At 34.7% G+C, this 22900-nt stretch overlaps 1 long non-coding RNA gene across 1 annotated transcript in view; it reads right to left on the bottom strand.

The window, feature by feature from the left end:
- Positions 1-22529, bottom strand: part of LOC141570412 (uncharacterized) — a 65214-nt gene extending 42685 nt beyond the window's left edge. The window contains exon 1 of the long non-coding RNA XR_012494417.2: positions 21396-22529. This is a non-coding gene — a long non-coding RNA (uncharacterized LOC141570412). The remainder of the gene's footprint in view (positions 1-21395) is intronic.
- Between the last annotated feature and the right edge of the window lie 371 nt (positions 22530-22900).

The following is a 22900-nucleotide window of genomic DNA, read 5'->3' as shown; positions in this document are numbered from 1 at the left end:
CAACATTTCTTAGCCTCTCATGGATAAAAACACCATTTGACAAGGTTCTGGCACAATGAAATATAAGTGGAATTTTCCAGCTGAGGATTTGGAGAAAGTTTTTTAAAAGGAAAGACTTAGAAAGCATGTGCCTCTTAATACTCTTTTTCCCTCAAAACTCAGATACAATGCTGTGGTTCCTAGCTATCTTACAAGCATGGTATGACAAGCCTAATGGCAAAAGATCATGCTAAACTCAGCTGAGTGAATAATCCTGAAAGAGATGAAGTCTTTAATGTCATGGAGAAACTACCATAGAGCCCTGGAATGGTCACTTTCAGAATATGGCTATGTGACAAAAATGAACTTTTTTTCCTTATGCCACTGTGAATTGAGTTTTCAGACACATGCAGCCAAATGACTTAAGTAGTGCCCCTTCATGATATTTGTGATGCTTAGCTGTATCAAAGAAGTAGATTTTGGTGGATTAAGCAATCTAAAAAGACTCTCAACAACTAGTGGGGAGAGCAAGAGTGATCAAAATATAAAATAAAAATATTAATATCAAATAGACAGATAAAATTTTTGAAAATTTAAAAGAGAACAGGGAGAGAGGTTGTGCAAAAGCACAGTATTTTTTATACTCCATAAAAGTTTAGGCCAATATACATGGTTGTGGAATAAGGATATTTATTCAGTGCCTTAGATTAGTCAACCTAATGCAACATCAAAGCTATGGTAGAAAAGGAAGTATCAGTTAAGCCTAACTAATAAAAATATGTAGTGGATGACAAGCAGCAAACCTAATATAAAGATAAATGGAAATAAAGTACAAATAAGAAAATATAAAATATCAGATTGAACTGGGAAAAAAGCGCTAGCTATGTATAAAAAAATGGACCCAGAACAAAAAGAATCCAGAAAGCTAAAAGTAAAATAATGCCAATACTTATTAATAAATGTTGTATAAAGCAGTCATATGAGTGTTAGTATTGTTAACAAGCAAATTAGAAGTTAATGCAAAAACTAGATGAACTAAAGAAGTCTATTATTTATGTTTTAGTTTTGAAAAAGTTTAAAGACAAATCATTAACAGCCATCCACTAAATAATATAGAACCAAAAAGAAAAAAAAAGAAAAAGAAAAAGTACAATGTTATACTATTTTTATAATCAGTCTGTGACAAATTCACCATGTATGCAAAAATCAATAGAACCTCTAGAAGAAATTAATAAGCTCAGAAGAAGAATGACTTTGGTGTGATATAGGCCTCAGTTGGAATCCTGTATCCAAGTCAAATGCTATATACTTCCGAAGCTTCCAAAATCTCTAATTTTGAAATTAAAGAAGAATGAAGAAAAGGAGAAAGGGAAATCCGTGGAAGAGGAAAAAGAAGTGGAAGGGAGGAAGAGGAGAAGGAGGAAGAATAAGAGAAGAAGAATGTAATTCAGGTCCTGTGTTAATGGCCATTATGTGCGTTACTTCGTTAAATCTTGGTATTTGCCCATCCCCATTTAACAGAAAAATGAGCACACTCTCTGAGGCAGCTAATCTTCCCAAGGTCATACAAAGGATTTTTGTTCATTTTGTTTTTAATGTAATCATATATTCTTTTTCCAGCATTTGAGATTTTCTAGGGCTACTCTATTTGATTGGAAAAAAAATCAGAGAAATGATTTTATACTTTGTGGAAAACAACATTTTAAGATGTGAGTGTGATAAGCTTCTTGACTAAAGAGACCTAATGGTATACTATTATTTGCTTAAAACTTCATAGATATTAACAATTAGTATATATTTTTAACAGTCGTACACTTGAATACATTTTGAGAAACTATTTTCAGGATTATTTGCTTTTGTTTTCCAACCTCAGAAGCATGAAATAAGAAAGGAAAATAGCTTGAAATAAATAAAAAGTTGTTCAGTTTACACACAAAGTATATTATCCAGGCTGAAATATATTCCAGATAGGAATATGTTCACTTTTATAAAAGTAACTATTTGAAATATTTTAAAGAATTATTCTCTTCAAACATTTTGAAACAAAAATTTGCCTTTTGATAGGAACTATGTGTTTTATTATAAAGATGGAACATGATGTTCTGGCTTACATATTCTCTGCAGAAGGAGGTCCTTTTTTGTACTGAATTTTTAGCATATAGTAAAGATCCAGATTGTAAAAAAATAATTTCAGGCATGACAGACTGGAAGTATATATTGAACAGATCTGGGAACAGAAATGATGCAAATGGTTTTCTTCCAGCTTCTGAAAATTATGTAATGGACCAGAATTTCAGGATAGACTTCTGTTTGAGTGAAACATGGACTCTTAATCAAAGGAGGGCACCAAAAATGACTTTTGGAAAGCAAAAGGATAAGGCATTTTCCCACAAATGGTAGTTCCATTGACATTGACTCTGGAGATAACATTATAGCTAAGCATCAGGATACTCACATATATTCTAATTGTTAGTGATGATAACATAACTATGATAGAAAACATTTATCCTGAATGAGCAAGTGTAGTAAAGGAAATTGACTCTTGAAAGGAAGAAGACCAGTGATGCATTAAGAGCTAGAAATAAAAATCAATGAAATTGTTTTAACTCTTCACTGTGTTGCTATTATGTTTTAAAGTATTACACACTTTGTTGGGTCATGATGATGATGGTAACATTTACATTGCTTATACATTGATTTGTATATTATTTAGTGTTTCTACCTCAAAAAATAAAAACAATAATAAATAGGCTGATGAAAAATACTTGAAAGATTTGTCCCTTCCTATCATTAAACCATTTAAAATATGACAGTTCCATAGAATGCAACTGAACAGTGCTTGATGCTTGTTTGTATGAAAGGTTTATTATAATGTTTTTTGATGAATAACGTATCTATTCTCAGAAAAACTAATGAAAAATTAGTAATTCTAATACATGAAGGAATGAGTTTATTTATATCTATACACATATAACTAGAATTAGGAAGACAAATGTGTGTGTGTGTGTGTGTGTGTGTGTGTGCTTACAGAAGTCTGCTCTCAAAATACCAGCCCCAGATGTCATGCCCAAAGCATTTATAATCCATCAAAGCTCACTCTGTGAAATACTTTCATAGAAATTTTCCAGAGTGACCCTGTCTAAACTCATATCTTTACGATAATGTGTAGGTAAAATTCTATACCACAAAGACTCTCAATTTAAATATAAATTCTCGTCTCTCGTCATCTGAAAGAAGTCACCTCAAAAGATAAGATCTTTGTTATGAAAAAGCCAGTTCAGATGAAGAAAGATAAATGAGGGGAAATGTGAGATATTAGTAAAACAGAGAGAGAGTGCGTATGTATAATTAGTTAAATTGCCTCTATGATCTGCTTAAAACCAATATATTTTTAATCACACAAATACATTTTTTACCTTTGAAATTATGCATAATATCTTAAATTCCTATTGTTTCCTCATTTTCAGTAGACTTTCCTGAGTAATTAATATATTTTCCTCACTCATTATATTTTAGTGTATTTTAAGTACTATAGTTTCCTCATTTTCAGTAGACCTTCCTGAGTAAATAATATATCTTCCTCACTGATTATATTTTAGTGTATTTTAAGTACATCTAAGCTGACATGTTTATTTCCATGTAAGCACTAATTTCTTTTTTAAAAAATACCCACTTTTTGCTCTTATAATTTTCTTTTATTACAGATGGATTAGTAAATTGGCATATACTAGTTGATGGTGGTAGAAGTTCATACCTGTTTTTGAATGACTTTTACCTTCTCTACTTACAATATACAATCCTCATATGACTTCCTTTGTCTAAAATTACTCCTTTGTATTCTCATCTCTCAACGTTTGCTTATATGCTGCCTCCTCCAAGAGGTCTCCCAAAATAAAACAAACAAAAAGATTAAAATAATAACAACTGGGCTCTCTTATTGCTTTTATATGGCAGACACTGAGCTAAATGCTTTTCATCTCTTAATGTCTTTTAAAACTCTCAGAAACCCTCTGGAGGGAGTATTGTCAATCTCATTTATAGATGAGGAAATTGAGGTTCAGCATGGTTCAAGTAACATTCAGGTGTTTCAGATTCTGAAAAGCAGTGTGCTCTCTCTGTGTATTTTTGTCTCATTCTTTCACTTGTGTGTATGTACAAATATGTGTGTGTGCAAATAATACATATACTTTAATGTGTGCATATGTGTGCAAATATGTATGTATGTTTATATAGCAATGTATATATATATATATGTATACACACATGCACACACACACACACACATTCCTACTGAATTTTATTGAAGATTACAACTAGTCTTTTTTTTTTCTTTGTTATTAGTTTCAGGTGTACGTAACAGCATACTGCTTAGACATTTACACACCTCACAAAGTGATAACCCCAACAAGTCTACTACCCACCTGACACAGCACATAGCTATTACAATAACATTGACAATATTCCCTATGCTGTATTTTACATCCCGTGAATATATATATATATATATATATATATATATATATATATATATATATATATATATATATTTGCTTATTTATTCTGTTCTGGTATTTGTCTTTCTTAGTCTGACTTATTTCACTTAGAATAATATCCTCTAGATCCACCCATGTTGTTGCAAATAGTAAGATATTTTTCCTTTTTATGGCAGAGTAATACTCCATTATATTATAACACTCCATTTCTGTATCCAATCGTCTATAGATGGGCATTTCAGTTGTTTCCATATCTTGGCTGTTGTGAATAGTGCTACAGTAAACATAAGGGTGAATATATTTTTTCTAATTAGTGTGTTGAATTTCTTTGGATAAATATGCAGGAGTGGAATTGCTGGGTTACAAGGCAGTTCTATTTTTCATTATTTGAGGAACCTCTATACTGGTTTCCATAGTGGCTGCTGATTTTCAATCCTACCAACATTGCACAAGGATTCCCTTTTCTCCACATCTTCACCAACACTTGTTATTTGCTGATTTATTGATGATAGCCATTCTGACAGGTGTGAGGTGGTATGTCATTGTGGTTTTTACTTGCATTTCTCTGATTAGTGATGTTGAGCATCTTTTCATATGTCTATTGGCCATTTGTTTGTTTTCTTTGGAGAAATGTCTGTTCAAGTCCTCTGCCCATTTTTCAATTGGATCGTTTGGTTTTCTCGTGTTGAGTTGTATGAGTTTTTTATAACTTTTGGATATCAACCCCTTATCAGATGTATAATTGGCAAATATCTTCTCCCAATAGGATGTTTTTGTATTGTTGATGATTTCCTTTGTTGTAAAAAAACTTTTTAGTGTGATGTAGTCCCATTTGTTTATGTTTTTTCTTTTCTTCTTTTTTTTTTTTTGCCCCCAAAGATATATCAGTAAAAATATTAGTAAAGGTAATGTCTGAGAGTTTACTTCCTATATTTTCTTCTAGTGTTTAATTTCATTTAAGTCTTTAATCCATTTTCGTTTATCCTTGTATATGGTGTAAGATGGTGGTCCAGTTTCATTTTTTTGGATGTATCTGTGTAATTTTCCCCTCAACATTTATTGAATAGACTGTCTTTACCCCAATATAAATTCTTTATTCTTTTGTCATAAATTAAATGACCAAATAGTCATGAATTTATTTCTGGGCTCTCTATTCTGTTGCATTGATCTGTGTCTGTTTTTATGCCAATGCTATGCTATTTTTCATAAAATATCTTTTTCTATCTCTTTACTTTCAGTGGATGTGTTTCTTTTGATCTGAGGTAGGTCTGTTGTAAACAGCGTATGCATGGGGTCTTATTTTCTTATCCATTCAGCTACTCAAAGTCTTTTGATTGGAGCACTTAATCCATTTACATTTAAAGTGATTATTGAGAGGTACATAGTTATTGCCATTTTATTATTCATATTTTTTATCTTCATTTGTTTGTTTGTTTTTGCCTTTCTTCTGCTTAAAGAATTCCTTTTAACATTTCTTGTAATACTGGCTTGGTGATGATGAATTCCTTTAGCTTTTTCTTGTCTGAGAAGATCTTCATCTCTCTTTCAATTTTAAATGATAGCCTTACTGGGTAGAGTAGTCTTGGTTGCAGGTTCTTAATTTTCATTACTTTGAATATTCCCTGCCACTCCCTTCTGGCCTGCACATTTCTGTTGAGAAATCAGCTCATAGTATTTTGGGAGCTCTCTTGTAAGTAACTAGTTGTCTTTCTCATGATACTTTTAGGATTCCTTCTTTGTCTTCAACTTTTGCCATTTGAATTATGATTTGTCTTGGTGTGGGCCTGTTTGGATTCATCTTGCTTGGTACTCTGCACTTCCTGGGCTTGTATGTCTATTTCCTTTGCCAGGTTAGGGAACTTTTCAGTCATTATTTCTTTAAATAGGTTCTTAATCTTTTGCTTCCTCACTTTTCCTTCTGGTACTTCTATGATGTGAATGTTGCTACACTTGATGTTGTCCCAGAGGTCCCTTAAACTATCTTTTTTTAATTCAGTTTTCTTTTTGTTGTTCTGTTTGGGTGTTTTCAGCTACATTGTCTTCTAAATCACTGATTCACTCCTCTGCTTCATCTGCTGTTGATTCCTTCTAGTGTATTCTTCATTTCAGTTATTGTGTACTTTATTTCTGACTGGTTCTTTTTTATGGTTTCTATGTCCTTCTTTGTACTTGCTGTCTCTTTTTTGAAATTCTCACTAATTTCCTTAAGTATTCTTATAACTGCTGTTTCAAACTGTCTCTGGTATATCAGTTGCCTCCATCTCATTTCTATTTCTGAAGGTTACTCCTGTTCTTTTACTGGGGACATGTTTCTTGTTTCCTCATTCTGGCTGCCTCTCTGTGTTTGCTTCTATGTATCAGGTAGATCTCCAATGTCTCTCAGTTTTTGCTGGGTGGCCTTATATAGTGTGTGTAACTGTGTGGTCCAATGGTACAATCTCCCTGATCTCCTTTGTGTGCTCCAGGAGTGTCCTTTGAGTGTGATATGTGTATTCTTCTGTTGTATAATATTTGAGACTTGATTGCTTTTGATATATCAGCGGGTGGGGTTGACTTCCAGGCTGACTGACTGTGAAGATTGTCTACTTCACAGTGTATGAGCTGCTCTGTGGGGGCTGATCCCTCAGAGGAGGATTCACCCACATGAGTTCTAGCACCTACTGAGCCCCCCTCCCTTTTGGTATGCCATTTGTGGGGCTAACCAGGCGGTGCTCTAGTGTGGTCTGAAGCTCACCTCTTGATGTGTTGTGTCTGGTGTGTCATGGGAGGGGCTCCCATGCAGGCCAATATCAGCCTGGCCTGTGACCAGTCCTCTGGTACCCAGTAGAAACTACAAAGCTATATGTGGTTGACTGCTGCCTGTGCTGGAACTGGAGGCATGTGGGGGTGGCCTGTCTGTGAACTGAGGCTGGCTACCCCCAGTATTGGGCCTGATGGAACTTAGTAAAAAGCCAGGACCCCCTAGGCCTATTGCCACCTGCCAGATCCCCCATAAGGCTCAACCACTGAAAAAGCCTCCTTAGGTGTGCAAGCTGGGCTGGTTGACCTGGTGTTGAGAGTGCCTTCCACAATGCGGCACTAGCTGGGCCGGGCAGGGTTCTATGGCGTCATGAGGCATGGCTGGTGGTTTTTACAAGGTTAATGCAGATTCAGTTCTTGTGCTAGTGCCTAGCCTGTGAACACTTTGCAAAATGCCCTGAGAACACCACAGCCAGCCACCAATCACCTCTGGGGCAGTGCCTGGCCTGTGACCACTTTGCAAAGTGTCCTGAGAATACTATAGCCAGCCAGTGCTCTCCTTGGGTTCGCAGATCCCCAAGAGCTGCCCAAGAATTGCTGTGGCACAGTTTGTGGCTCACTGCCCACCACTAAAAGTTCCATGGGCAGCTGCAGGCCATTCGCTACTGTAAAAGCCTCTCATAACTTGAGCAGAGCTGGCTGCTCAGTAACCGAAAGTGCCCTGTGTGATACAGTACTAGCTGTGCATGGTGGGACCCAAGGAGTAACCAAGGTGGTGCACATGCATGAATTTTACCAGACCAGTCTCAGACTGGGCCTTTTGGTGGAGCGTCCTCCAGCTCTCACCTCAAAGCTACTCAACACAGTCTTTCCCCGTATGTCTCTGTCGCCAATTGAGTTGCTGCTCTTCCAAAGGAGACCAGATGAGTGTTTGCAAGCAAATGAGTCTGTGTACAGGCCCTTTAAGAGGGCATCTGGGTTTCTAGCCACTTTCATTTCACTGGGAATGGCAGACAGAGTCCTCGCTGATTTTCACTGCCAGATGCTGTGGGAACTCCTCTTCCCAGCACAGGACCCTTGGGCTGAGGAGCCTGGTATGGTGCTGGGACCCCTCCCTCTTCCGGGGGAACCTCCATCACCGAGGTGTCCCTCCTGGTGTTCAGCCACTATCTGTTGGTTTGGGGTCAGCCCGTTTCACATCTCTACCCCGCCTAAAAGTCTCAATGTGGGCTCTTCTTTATATCCTTAGTTACAGGGTTCTGTTCAGCTAATTTTCAGATGATTCTTGAGGTTGATTGTTCTATAATTTATTTGTAATTTTGGTGTGATCCTGGGATGCAGTAGGCATAGTGTATACCTAATTTGCCATGTTGGGCCCTCCTTACTTCATCACAACAAGTCTTTTTTATATCTGCCTGCAGATTAGATCATAAAGTGGGTAAGGACAATGATATCTTATGCATAGTCTTTGCAGAATGTTCATAGAGTTTTTGCATTTCCTTCATTAACACAGTACCTGGCACATAGTAGTTGCTCAATAAATTATTATTGATTGAATAAATAAAATATCACTCAATTTGAACAGTACTCAGTTACAAATACCTTACAGTTTTATAATATTTTCATTCACCAATTCCTTCACAGTTACTTCACTAGGAATAATATTTTTTATTCAGTTCATTTTTCCCCTCCATATTTTAAGTTTGTTTTTTAAAAATTTACCTATTATTAAGAAAAATATGTTCTGAAACTGTCAAATTTGATTTGGAGTAGCAAAAATGATTATAGATTAACAATTTTATCACAAATCACCTTTTATATTAGGGAAACTAAAAAAGAAATATCTTTAGGGATCTTCTTTTTCAGTTGATACTAATTAGATTTTTTAAAACCAAGTTTAAAGCTCACACTATTCTGGCTTGATAGTGCCAAATGATAATCCGATGTGACATACATTTCCTATAGCAATAACATTTTGGCAGATAAATTCCCCAATGAGAAACAACCATTTCTATGCTTAGATAAATTTTGTGATGAAAAAAATAGTAACATAATTTTTTTTTTAAATACTTCACATTGTAATGAATCCCCTATCCATGTTTACTGAAAGTGCCTAATTCCACAGAGAACAAAAACATTAAGCATGTAATAAACAATATATCATAGATTCTTCATTGTCCTTGGAAGGTTGATAGAATAACTGATTATTATTTACACTGAAATTCATTCCTAGAAATCTTGTATCCTTCTCCTTCATTATGCAATGCTGTCTTGGACCTGGGAGTCTAGAAATGTGAAAATTATAACACTTTGACATACCATGTAAATGAGGTATCGCTGTAACATGCTATTTAAATAAAGTTTGGAACAAACATTCAGTAAGAAAGTTTGGAAAACTTATAACGAGATTACCTCCTAACTTTTTTTATAAGTGTATTCTTATATTCCCCCCCAGCCATTTTTTAATTCCAACAAGAAGGTACAGTGTGCCAATTTAACTCTCTAGCAGCAAAGCCACACATTGTATTATTGTGGCAATTAGTGCAGGAGCTGAGCTGGTCGTTTGAGCCTCTCCTTTTCTTTATCTGGATAATATTTGACTTGGAGGATCTTTGTCTTTCCCATTGAAATACCTGGATTGGATATTATCAGTCTCAATCAACAAGCTATTTCCCGTCATCATGGCTGAAATTAAGGTTAGTATAGGATAGGTAGTAAAAGTTTCCACATCAGACTATGCACTTTATTCATTTTCTACATGTTATTATCTTGATTAATTGCAAGACCTGGACAACTGAGTGTCTGTAGAAAGCTTTAGGAGCTATCTAATGTATTTGATTTAAAAATGTGAGTTTATATTTAAAAGATTGTGGCTGTCGTTGCACAAATGACTGACCACAGCAGGGATGTAAGGATGCTACCTCTGGACCTGGAGAAAAAGAGACAGAAATGAAAAAAATCTTCATTCTTGAAGATCAAGTCAATATCCTCAGAAATATATTATTCCTAGGGAAGTTCATTTCCTAATGAGTTAGAGACAAAAACTATTTAGAAATAAATAAGATATAGGCTACAAATGTAATTAAAAATTCAGACTCCCTTTACTTTATAGTCTCTGCCAAACAGGCAAGATCTCACCCAAAATATGTATTGATTAAATATGTCTTTATCTTTCTACAATTCATGAGCTGTCAGCAAAAGTTGTCATTGAGACCTTCTCAGATAGCAGCACCCACCACTATACATTTCTTACCCTTTCTATCACATCCTTTTTCTTCATTTTTTCCCTTTAACTTCTTTTTCCACACTTCTGTAAATATATATATATATATATATATATATATATATATATATATATATATATATATGTATACACACACACACACACACACACACACATATATATATGCATATATGTATAAATGTAATGGAATAAAGTTCTACCAGGCTAAAGACCAGAAAGAGCAAAGAGCTAAGAGCTATCCACAGAAGAATCTGGCAAGGGAGCTCCAGACAGTCCCTCCCTCAAGAAAAGTCAAAGCATCTCCCCTGAAACTATTTCCGTCATTATGTGTGCTCTAAATAGCCTTCTGAAGAATTTCCCAAGGAGATTTCTTCCCAGGGCACTTGGGAAAGGTTCCTTCCATTAGGGTGGGCTTTTGGGAAGAAGTGGATGAAAGAGACCATTAGGTCAGGTTACTAAAGATAGCCTGCCATATACTTTAATCCTGACAGAAAAATAAATAAATAAGTACTAATGAAACAGTGGAAAGCTTTTGAATAACAGTAGGAAGTTTTCAAATGCAAGTCTGGCTATCCCATTGCCAATACATATTTACATCGGATTATAGAAAGTTATCATTTATAAATAGCCTACCCTCTAATGTTTTCATTTCTGAAGCTATTTCGCAAAATAGTGCTCTAATTTTTTTTGAAATGTGTGACCTTTCTTACTTACAAGAATAGAAGAGTAAAGGCAAATTATTCTCATTTTCATAGCTCTTAGTTATCTTCAATGTAGAAATGACTTCTCAGTTTCATTTGCCCAGTATTTTAAATTGATGAGTCGTTTTTGAAGGAAAGCAATAGAATCTAAGTTTAGTCTCCACTTGTGCTCTTTGCCAGTTTCCAGCAGAGCTGGCAGAGGAAGCTGAAGAGTGCTGATTTAAACTCAGAGTGGATAGGTTAAGTGGGTTACACTTTCTTAACAGAGTTCACCAGAAACACATCTTAATTTCTTATATTTATCATTTACTTGACAAGTATAGACTTAATTTTGCCTGGTTAGTTGCTTTATTTAAATGTAATAAAAGTTCACATATATTTAAATGAAGTATTACTCTGTGGTAATATCAGCTAAACCTAATTTCTAGCTGTTAATCCTTTAATTTTTATTTTGCTCTTATTTATCTCTGGTCAAATAGATAACATTAGATGTAGCATTTTTTTATTGTTTTTATTTTGTGTGCATAGGTTCACAATTTTTGAATACTTTTATATCATGTAATTACTGTTTTAAAATGTGAAAATATACACCTTGCAACTCTACTGATTTCTGAACATATATAAACATAGCTACTTCATATTAAACACACTTTCCAATGAGAGATTTTAAAATTATAACTTATTCTGTTAGTCCCAAAATTGTCATATTTTTATATATTTCCTGGGGCGAGGAAAAATCATTTCTTTCTCTACAAATGTCCACAAAAAAGCACTGGTTCATTTTTGGCTCTTTTTTGTGGTAGTTTGCATCTAAAGAAAATTTAAAGGAAGGTGGTTCATAGATTTTTACCCATTGATTAGATGTTATGGGTTTAGTGGAAGTCGTGACAAATTATGTAATAATTTTGTCTGTTTTTTTTCATTTTTAAAAATTTTTAAGTCACAAGTCCTGAATACATTTCCTTTTTATAATCTCTTGCCTATGTATACTAAGAAGCCATTTCATCATAGTTCACATCTATTTGATTAAATTTATTTTGATTTTTCATAAAAATCTCACACCTTTAAACAATGGTGAATGAATTCTAACACCTTTCCATTAGGATCAGAGAAGCCTACCACTGAAAGCCACATCTTTTACTCCTTTACTTTTAATAGCTCAGAAAATGTATTCTCTAAGTATTATTTGAAGTTTGACGAATATTAGACTGCCTCTGGATTTTTTCTTTTGATAAATTTTAATTAATAAAACCACTATCATTTAAGCCTCCACTATAAACTAATATTGTAAAAAAAAAAAAGGAATTAATTCAGACATAAGACCTTTAGAGATCTTAATTTTTTCAAATTCCACCTTAAAATAAAATGATAACATAGATTTTAATAGTTGCTCTCAGTCTATGTTTATGGCAGTTCATTCTAAGTAAAGATTAGAAATTATAAATCAGAAAGTATTAATAATTACTACCATGATGGTTTGCCATTAAACCAAACATATAAATGAAACCATGTAAATGTAGTGCTAATTCTATACAGTACAAAAATCAATTGAAGCAGCTGATTTTCAAATAAATGTTACAAGTTGAAAATCAATTTAAAAACAAGTGTAATTAAAATGACTAAGTGGAAAAATTTGTACAACAAATATGACAAGCAAAAAGTTGAAATTTATGATACAAAGAGCTCATTAATTAATATGAAAAATACTAACAGTCTGGCAATGCGAAATAGATAATTTGAAGAAAAGAATTACAAATACTAATTGTGTGTGCATGTGTGTTGTGTGGCAACACATAACAGTACAAAAACATAAACAAGAATATGCAGAATAGAAGTACTGCTTGGGGAGAGAGAAATACTGCTTGGGAAAAATAGAAAATAGACGACATTTCAAACATAGCTATGACATTCTTTTTCAGGAATATATAAATCAATAAATGAAGCAAATACTGTAAAACTGCTAACATTTGTCAAGTTTTGCCAGTAGATTCAGAAGGGTTTATTATACTCTATACTTTTCTTATGTTTAAAATAATTTGTAATTTGAAAATAATCATCAGAGAATTTAGAAAAGAAATTACAAAAATGATCAATAATAAATAAAAGAACAATTAATGAGTTTTTTCAATATTACAAATAATAAAAAATGCAATTAAAGGACTGATAAAAATAGGCAAACGTTGTCAGAGATTTTAAAATGTAAGATACTACACGTTAGCATGGGTAGGATGACAAAATCACATTTATACAATGCTGTGGGAGTGTAAATTGGTGTAACCTTTCTGAAAATCCATTTGGCAGTAGGTATAAAGAGCATGAAAATGTTCAGCTCATTTTGATCCAGTAATTCCATTTCTGGGAATCTATCCCAAAGACAAAAGACAAATGTGAAAAAATATATAGGCACAAATATGTTGATCATTTATTCATTTATCTATTTAATGAATATTTATAGAGCTTCTACAATGTGACATTATATTAGCCACTGAGTCTGTAATAGACATCAAGACAGACAAGGTCTCCATAAAGTTTTTTCAGTGAAGCATTTTCTAATAACAGGAAATTGAATACAAATTAACTATCCAAAAACAGGGGAGGATATATATACATCTATATATATATATATATATATGTCTATATATATATATATATATGTGTGTGTATATGTGTATATATATATATATATATATTTCAATGGAATAATTATAATTTTTGATAGCAAATAATCACATGTATTGAACAGTTACCAGGTGCTGGAGCCTATTTTAATCATAATTACATGTATCATCTAATTTAACTCTCACAATTTCATGAGGTAGTGTGTTAATTTCCTATTCTTGCTGTAACAAATTACCATAACCTTAATGGTTCCAAACAACACAAGTTTCTTCTCTTATATTTCTGGATGTCAAAAATCCAAAATGGATCTCCTTGGGCTAAACTCAGGGTGTTGGCAGGACTGTGTTCTTTCTGGAGGCTTTAGAGGATAATCTGTTTTCTTCCCTTTTCTACGTCCTTTCTGCCTTTATTTCTCTTCTTGTGGCACCCTTTCTCCATCTTCAAAGCCAGGAAGGTCATTCTGAGTACTTCTTATACTGCCGTATCTCTGGCTCTTTGTCTACTGCCTCTTCTACTTAAAAGAACCTTTATGGTTATATTGAGCCTATCTGGATATTTCAGGATAAACTTCCTATTTCATAGTCAGATGATTAACAAACTTAATTCTACCTTTGATCTCAATTCCCCTTTACCATGAAACCTAACATATTCATAGGTTCTGAGGATGAGATGTGGGTATCATTGGAAGGTCATAGTCTATTTTTTAACCTCCTTTTAGATAAAATAAATGGAAGGGAGAGATGTTCATTATTTTACAACAGGTCATACAGTTATTAGTGACAAGCCTAGTATTCAATCCTAGCTAAGAAATCCAAACTGGGGCCCTTAATTGCTATGTTGTAGTTCATACACAAAATGAAATATTTCGGAGAAAAGATAAGAATGTGTCAAATGTTAATAGCACTTTCCTCTTAATCCTGAGCATATGAGCAATATTTATTCTGCTTCTTGATATATTTTTGTAATTTTCACATTTTCTTCGATGACTGTAGTTATGTACTGTTCAACTTGGTTAAACTGGGAACTATGTTTTCCAGAAGCCCCTTCCTTGTGTGGTTCTAGGTTTACCTGACCAAAAATAACGTGTGTGCTCTGGAAGGTAGAAGCAAAGCACAGTCATTACACCCTAATGGTCATCATCAGTATGAAGCAATGAGAGACAGATACAGACCTACAGGTGATTTCCAGCTTTTCCTTTCTCTTCCCCTGTCTGTGTTTAGCTCTCCTTCCAGACTGACAAATTTACTGGCTAACATCAGCCCCAGACTCACCACCAGATGCTTTGCTGTGAACTCACCAAGACAATGATCATGAAAAGCCAATAAGGATTTCTACACCTGCTTGCCTTTATGACTCCAATTCTGTATGATTCAAATTCCAATGTGCATAACTTCCAGATTTCCATGCAAGAATCAACTCATTCGCCTGTCAGGAGTGGTTAGTTTTCTCTGGTATTATGATTCCTTTATTTGGAATTTTGCATTCCAAATAAAATGCATTCTCTCACAACTGTGGAATTCTAATTCCCATAATGAATTTCTTGTTCCTAATACACATAGTGCTTCTGGATTTCTGATTGAATACTGACTAATAGTTATTGGAAACCAGAACTGGGTTGCTGTGTCATAAAACAACAACAACAACAACGACAAACTAAAGCATGTGGCATTCACTTTGAAACTGGTGGTGGAAAGAAGCTGTAAGGACACTGAAGAACCTGTTAGTGAATACTTGAAGAACAGTACAGAAGTTATTATTGGAAGATGGAGGAAAGGAGCCTGAAGTTATCCATTGGCAGAAATGTTAGCCTTACCTGTGATAATGTGTAAAATAGAAAAAGTATCTAAGGAACTCGTTGATCTGGCTAAAGGAGAAAGTTGAAAGTGGTAACTGGCTTCTTCTAAGTACTTATGGCAAAATATGAGGAATGAGAGATAAACTTATGGGGGAAATGTTTAGTTTTTTAGTAGAATTTAGAGAGACAATAGAGAGTTAAGGACAGTTGACCGTCTAGAATAAGGTTCATAAAGTAAGAAATTGCCCCAGTGTAATGATCAGTACAGATACCTACTATTTAAATATCATTTCAGTTTAAAGATAGAGTAAGAATCTTCACAGACCCTCTCCACTAGACCAAACTACTACTACTACTACTACTACTAATAATAATAATAATAATAGTAATAATAATAATAAGCTTGTAAGCTTGCCTCTTAGACTTCTTTACTAGAAGGTATTAATGAATTATAAGGGTGTTGTACTATAGCACCCTGACTCTCAGCCCGAGATTGCGAATGACCTATTTAAAAGAGATTTGTGGATATGCTTTTGTCTAATGGCGTACACATCAATAATATTCCAGAGAAAAATACAATGTTTTTAGGACAATTATATTGGTGGAAGCACTGACAAATTGTATTAAAAGGAAGAGGATCACTTCAAAATAAAAATATCATAGGGTCTCAAACTTTCTATGGGCAGAAAGCAGACTGAGACAGTTAAGCAGCTGCAAATATGGGCCATTTCCTATGGAAAAGGAAGGGTGACTCACACTGTGGAGCCAACCAGCTGGAGAGTGGAGTTTAAAACCACAGGAAACAGCTCCTGGGGAACACAACTAAGGAACTGGCATTATTGTTCTGGCTGTATTTCAGAACTGTTATAGACTGGTGACCACTACTTACCCCTCATTCTTCCCTTTTGAATGGAAATGTCCATTGAAGTTTTCCTGATACCACACATACCCTAAGACCATCTTGGTATAAGGACATCCAAGCTAGCTACATGGAGAAATTGAGTAGAAAGAGAGTTGACCAGCAACCCCCCAGCTATGCCAGGCATCCCAGCCCAGGCGCCAGTGCTTACAAGAACAATGTGGAGAAGAACCAAGGAATATTATTAACAGACAGGCCCCAAGCAAACCATCCCAACCATCTCCAGATGTTTGAGCCACGCCAGTTGAGGCCCAGACATATTGCAGAAAAAATAAGCCATCTTTGCTATGCCCTGCCTGAATTCATAAGCCACCAAATCAGGAACAAAATAAAATAGTTGTTTTATTCCACTAAATTTTGGGATAGAATAAACATATAAATGAAATAATATGCAATATATAATTTCAATATATACTAATTTTATAGTCTGTATAAATAAATACGACATACATTGTCAATGTTCCTTTTTCCCATTGGTTAATTTAGTAATAAATTTTAAAACTTAGAGAAGTATATATTTTAATGTTATTAGTGAAAGAGTGTCAATCCATCTATAATTCAAATATTACCCCTCTTTAAGCATTTCTACGTGGCTTCAAGCTGTAAGTTGCCTTCCCCTCCTCTTTTTCCCATAACTCTTCATTATCTGTGCCATTCATCTGGCATTTCCTGTAAACTGCCTTGTGATGCTGGTATAAGAGATTTCATATTACGTTACAAAGGTTAAGGAACTAAGCAATGTATTTCAGAAGACACAAAGTTGTATAAAGTATTATTCTGTCCCAAAGAACCCAAACTCTTATAAGCTACTCAGATGACTTATATAAGCAAATATATGACTATTATACAAGACTAACAAAAACTTTGTTCCATAAGGAAATTTAGAGTATTACAAGGGTTTAAAAGAGAGAGCTTGTTTGCTAGAGGATATAGGGAATTGTATAGGTAGGAGATATAGCTGAGGTAAAAATGGGATAATAGAACCTTTTGGCCCAAAGTAAACTCCAAAGTCCTCAGGAGCAGGAATCCCATGATCTCTATCTGTGAATTCCTCAAGCACCCATCAGAGAGTATTGAAAATTACAGAAGTTCAATAACTGTTGGCTGAGTAAATTATTGGATGGGTTTCCAATTTCTGTATACTGTATCGTTGGAGGGAAAAAAATCACTTGATTATCTTGTGTTGTAGTATAAAAATTTGACTGCATTTTTATTTAATACTAATTTCTGTGGAATGCAGAGAAGCTTGTGTATAAAGCCATTGTGACAGTTTTAGACAAAGTAACTCTAAAAGCGTTAATTACTAGTATATGAAAAAAAGGACAAAATTCACTAATATTTTTCATGTAGCAATAATTTTGCCATGTACCTAGAGTAACAAGGGCAAATGGCTTCAACATGAAAGTCCATGCACTTTCTTCAAGATATTTTGATAGGTTCTGTAATTTCTCATGATGTTATAAATTGTAATGTTTATAACCATCAGCATGTGACCTGATGAGGTAAATGAGAACCAGAGAGAGAAAGAAAATCTAATTCAGAACAGAACTGTAAAAACAAAAGATTAGAATAAGGTCCTTTATGTCACTGAGATAAATTGTTACACCCTTTTATGTGCTACATCATGGACTTCTAACAAATTCACAACTTGTATGTGTCATATGGGCATGAGCTATTCTCATCCTCCCACTCGTACTTCCTTCCTAATAGCAAGTTGTTCCAAAATATCTTGTCAGCAAGACTTTGCTGCTGCTTGAAGACAAACTTAATTCTGAAACCCTTTGCTCCTTGCAAAAGAAAGTAAAATAATCTTGTTTTATTTCCAGTGTTAGAATATAAATCAGTATCATAGAGAATTTCAACATTTTATGAATGTTTAAATTAAATACATGTAAAACACGATACCTATTCTTGAAAAGATTTGAACTGTAAAATGGATTATATATAGATATAAAACATTCCTCAAATTCTTGGTTTTCTTGATTTTTTTAGGTCCTTATGTTCTTAGTTAAGCAAACTATTAAGAACTACAATGTCTTCAACATAATTTAGAGAAAAATATCAGTTAATATAGTTAATAAAACCACATTTGTTTAGATCATAGATTGGTTAAAAAAAAAAAAAAAAACAATTCACCAGCCCCAACTCCCTTGAAAACTGCAAAAAGCTTCTGATAAAACTTCAGCCTAGAAACTGAACATGGCTTATCCTGGCCACTGCTTAGGTCTCAGAGAAAACCATAATCCTACCCTCAAAGTTCTGGACTGGAGGCAAATTCTCTACCAAGTCGGATTTCACTTCCTACAGTCTAGTGTTTGACCCCAGTGTCTAGCTCCGCTAGGTGACCAAGTAATAAAGGGCAGAACCAATAAACCACCACCGCAGTGCTGACTGATGCCCACACTCTACAATTGCAGCACTGCAGCTGGAAGTTCCAATGCACAAACATCAGCTGGCTGGGAATAAGACATGCTTTTGTGTTGGTCATAAAATGTCTCTCTGGCCCACAAAGAAATGATAGTTAAGGGACAGAAGAGGTAATCATTCAATGATAAACATACACACATTCATGCTTTTCAATAAAATTACATATTTCCTTTATGTCAGTGAATTGAAAAGAAATTAATGGAAATGTGACAGAAGGTGAAGGTTAATTGAGCAAGGTTCCGAAATTGGGGGGAAGAGATGGTGGTAGGTGTACAAGTAAAGATGTAATATTGGAAAGGCTGAAAGTATCCATTGTCTGAGGCAAGAAGGAAGGAGATCTGGATGAGTTAAAAAGAAATTCAGACATGGAGAGAAGGGAAGTTGAGGGAGCTCACAGAAGCTAACTCTGATCTCAATAAAGAAGTGATCACCTGTAAAACAAAGGGAAGGTGGAGCGTGGCTTTGGGGCTTGAGCATGTTAGAAAATAGTGGAGAAAATATTTAATGGCAACGTAACAAGGAGGATTCAAGTCAAAGGGTTTTGTGAGCTACTCTGTTTCCCCGAAAATAAGACCTAGCCAGACCATCAGCTCTAATATATCTTTTGTAGCAAAAGTTAATATAAGACCTGGTATTATATTATATTATATCATATCATATATTATATTATACCTGGTCTTATAGTAAAATAAGACCTGGTCTTATATAAATTTTTGTTCCAAAAAACACATTAGAGGTGATAGTCTGGTTAGGTCTTATTTTTGGGGAAACATGGTACAGGCTCCACTGAAGTGTGTCAAGATATATAGATATATAGTAGACATAGTTAATTTTAGATTCACAATTTTCTCCAGCAATGCTCAGAGCTCAAAAGTCAAATTGGAAAAAATGGTCATTGGAAATTTGTTCAAGACCAGAGAGATAAAAATTCTGGTATGGTAGAAGACAGTGGGTAAGGATTTCAAGTAGAAAGTTTTGAGGAGACTGTTTTAAGATTTTGAGCATTTCATGATCAGAAAAAAACATAAACAATAAATTTCACAGTTTTTGCATTAGCAAATAATGAATTCAACATTTTTTTTCCCAGATGTTTATTCCAACAATGAGCTTCACCTCCTCCCTGATGTCACTCCATATGTGACCCCTAACAAATCCGTAATCCTCCAGCTAACCCTGACAGTCACCTGAGCCTTGATCCCCACCCTATCACTGAGATTCAATTCTTAGGCTTCTGTCCCTTTCCTGACATATGATTGATCCTACTTTTAAATGACCACTACCTAAATCTGGGTCTCACCTCAAGAAGAAGGTAAATATTAGGGACAGAGTGACCTGTAGGGTTAGAGGTTAGAGGTGACTATCAGCAATGACATGACAGAAATGAAATAAGGCTTTAGGCTGGATAACAAAAAGATGTGGGTTACCTCCTGCACAGGTTAATTTTTATAAAAAGCCATCCTGTTCATACTGTAAATTCAATTTATTTTAGAAAAACAGAACACATATAGGCATTAAATATTTACATATTAAAATATTTATATATTAAATATTAAAATATTTACATATTAAATATTTACATATTAAAATAAGCAAGTAAATTGTCATGTCTCTATGGGAATTTAATAAGTTATTCATAGCATTATATGTGATTGGCTACTGAGTTTTGGGTGTGTAGGGTGGCAAGTGAAACCATATGGCAAATGATAAACATGAGAAGTTCTTTGAAATTGTTTGGAACAATAGTATAGAATTGTCAATGAGGAAAAAAAGGCACGTGTTTGTTTTTCCTCTTTCCCTGTGAGTTTAGTGAGGGTTCATGAAGAAAATGATAAAATTAAAGGTAGAACCAAGTTCCTATAAAGGTAGAATAATGGAAAAGTATTTAATGGTGTAGAAAAATGAATTCACAAGATTAAGGGGAAAAATGAGAGTAAAGTGGCAATTGAGTTGAAGTGTATCTACAGAATTAGGTATGATTTTGATAGTGTGGAAGAAAAAGGGATTCTATGGAAAGTAATCTCACAGGGTCATAAATTCCTAACTGGGCAGGTCATGGTGGGTAGTCACACCCCAGGCCTATAACTTTAATAAAAGGCTTATTTGCCTTAAGCAAACCCTGTCCATTGTTTCTGTGCATCTAGGTTAAGACACCTTTTAAATTCCCCCTTTCAGACCCCTTTTCCTAATGCATGACCACCCTCAAAAGAGCACATAATCTTAACTATCCTATAACCTGATTTCCACCTTGCTTTCTCCTACCTTCATGTAATCTTCCTTACTTTCCCTCCTTAATTTCAAATGCATAAAAGAAATTGCAAAATTGTTATTCTGCGGAGCATTTGAGATCTTGCTTCCTGGCAATCATCATCGGTTTGGCTCAAATAAAGTCTTATAAAAAGTCTTCACAGATTTGGACATTCTGACATTGACAATAGGAATCCACATATCAGAAGTATAGGAGAGAATACTAGACTTTTACCTTTGGTGATTCCCTGGAGTAAGGGCTTGACCGATATTGGAGTTGGGGAATAAACTAGAAGGCTATAGTAGAACAGGAAACAAGATATGTAGTCTTTTGCTGTGGGCAGAATTTGTAGCTCTTTTTGAAACCACAAAGGCCTGACTAGGGGCTGCGATGTGGGTGTGATCTTGTAAACTTGCTTCCTCTGCTTGGTTCTGTTGCTGATAACAGCTTCATGTTGGAAAAGCGGTTGCTGGAGGACTGTTCCCTCAGCACATGGGCCTTCTACATGCTGAGCTCTGCTGTGAAAACAAAGGATGTTAGGTGCCAGTGATGTGAGACCTCCATGCTCCAGGAATTATGGGAAGAGACCAAGCAATGTGAAGTTAAAGAAATTGACAGTTCATTGCTGAAGTGAAGATTTGCAAACTAGAGCATTATGTGAAGCTGTAGAAATCAGGGCCTGAAATAGGACTACATTGCACAATTGCTGACTCAGGAGGGCCTCAAATATTTCCTTCCACTAAGTAGAAAAAACAGCATCTAGTCTTCATCTAAAACACGTATTGCAGGAATGCCTTCCTTTCATACTGATCATTCTACTCTTCTTTTGTTTTAGAATTTCACATTATCATATCATCTAAAGAGTACTAGGTAGGAAGGTGAGCATCAACATGCCCTTAAATTACTAAATTATCTAATCTTTCCATGTCACAGTGACATCAGTAATGAGATAATTGCTATAACTCTGAGGGTCAACATGATCAGATCTCCATGTTAGAAAGATAATTTCAACACTAGGATGGGGGGTAGATTAGGTGGGGCTATGGGAAAAACAGATTGGAAATAAATCAAGAGACAATTATTTAAATCTAGTGAAAACTGATAGTGTATAAGGTGGATTAAATTTGACAACTAATGGTATATGAGGAAAGAGATGAAGCAGAGAGAGGAAGGCAGCTGGGATGAAAGCAAGATCTCTGGTTTGGGTGGAGGTGCTCTTTCTGAGATAGGGAACATAAGAAGGTGAGGTTGTATGAAAGGAAGATGCCAAATTCACTTTTGGGTATGTTGATTTTACATATTCAACATTAGACAAATTGTAGACATCCAGCAGGCAGCAACATAAACAGTTCTAAAGAGATAGGTAGATGATTGATAGATAGACAGACAGACAGATAGATGATATACAGACAGATTTAGGTAGGTATATTCAGAGTATATATAGTTGGTAAAGTTGTGGATCATCCAGAGAAAAGAGGCCCAGACAAAATATGTTAACATGTTTGAAATTTAAGCTATACTTGAGCAAGGAGCAGTAGTCTTAAGACTATCTTTACATAAAATCTCATTTAAAAAAGGAAATTATTGTATGCAAACAATTGTCATTTAACGGATTTGTTTTCTCACAGATGTTTGTGCATTTAAATGTTTACTTATCAGAGAAAGGGGAGCAAGCTATTCCTGTTTCTATGTGTGCGAGCACATGCACATGTGAGATTGTGCAACAAAAAACACTGTGT

This window comes from Rhinolophus sinicus, chromosome 3 (assembly GCF_057876585.1).
Source record: "Rhinolophus sinicus isolate RSI-liver-muscle chromosome 3, RSI-T2T, whole genome shotgun sequence".
NCBI lineage: Eukaryota > Metazoa > Chordata > Mammalia > Chiroptera > Rhinolophidae > Rhinolophus > Rhinolophus sinicus.
Note: the sequence above shows the minus strand (reverse complement) of the source record. Positions and strands in the feature narration are given on the sequence as shown.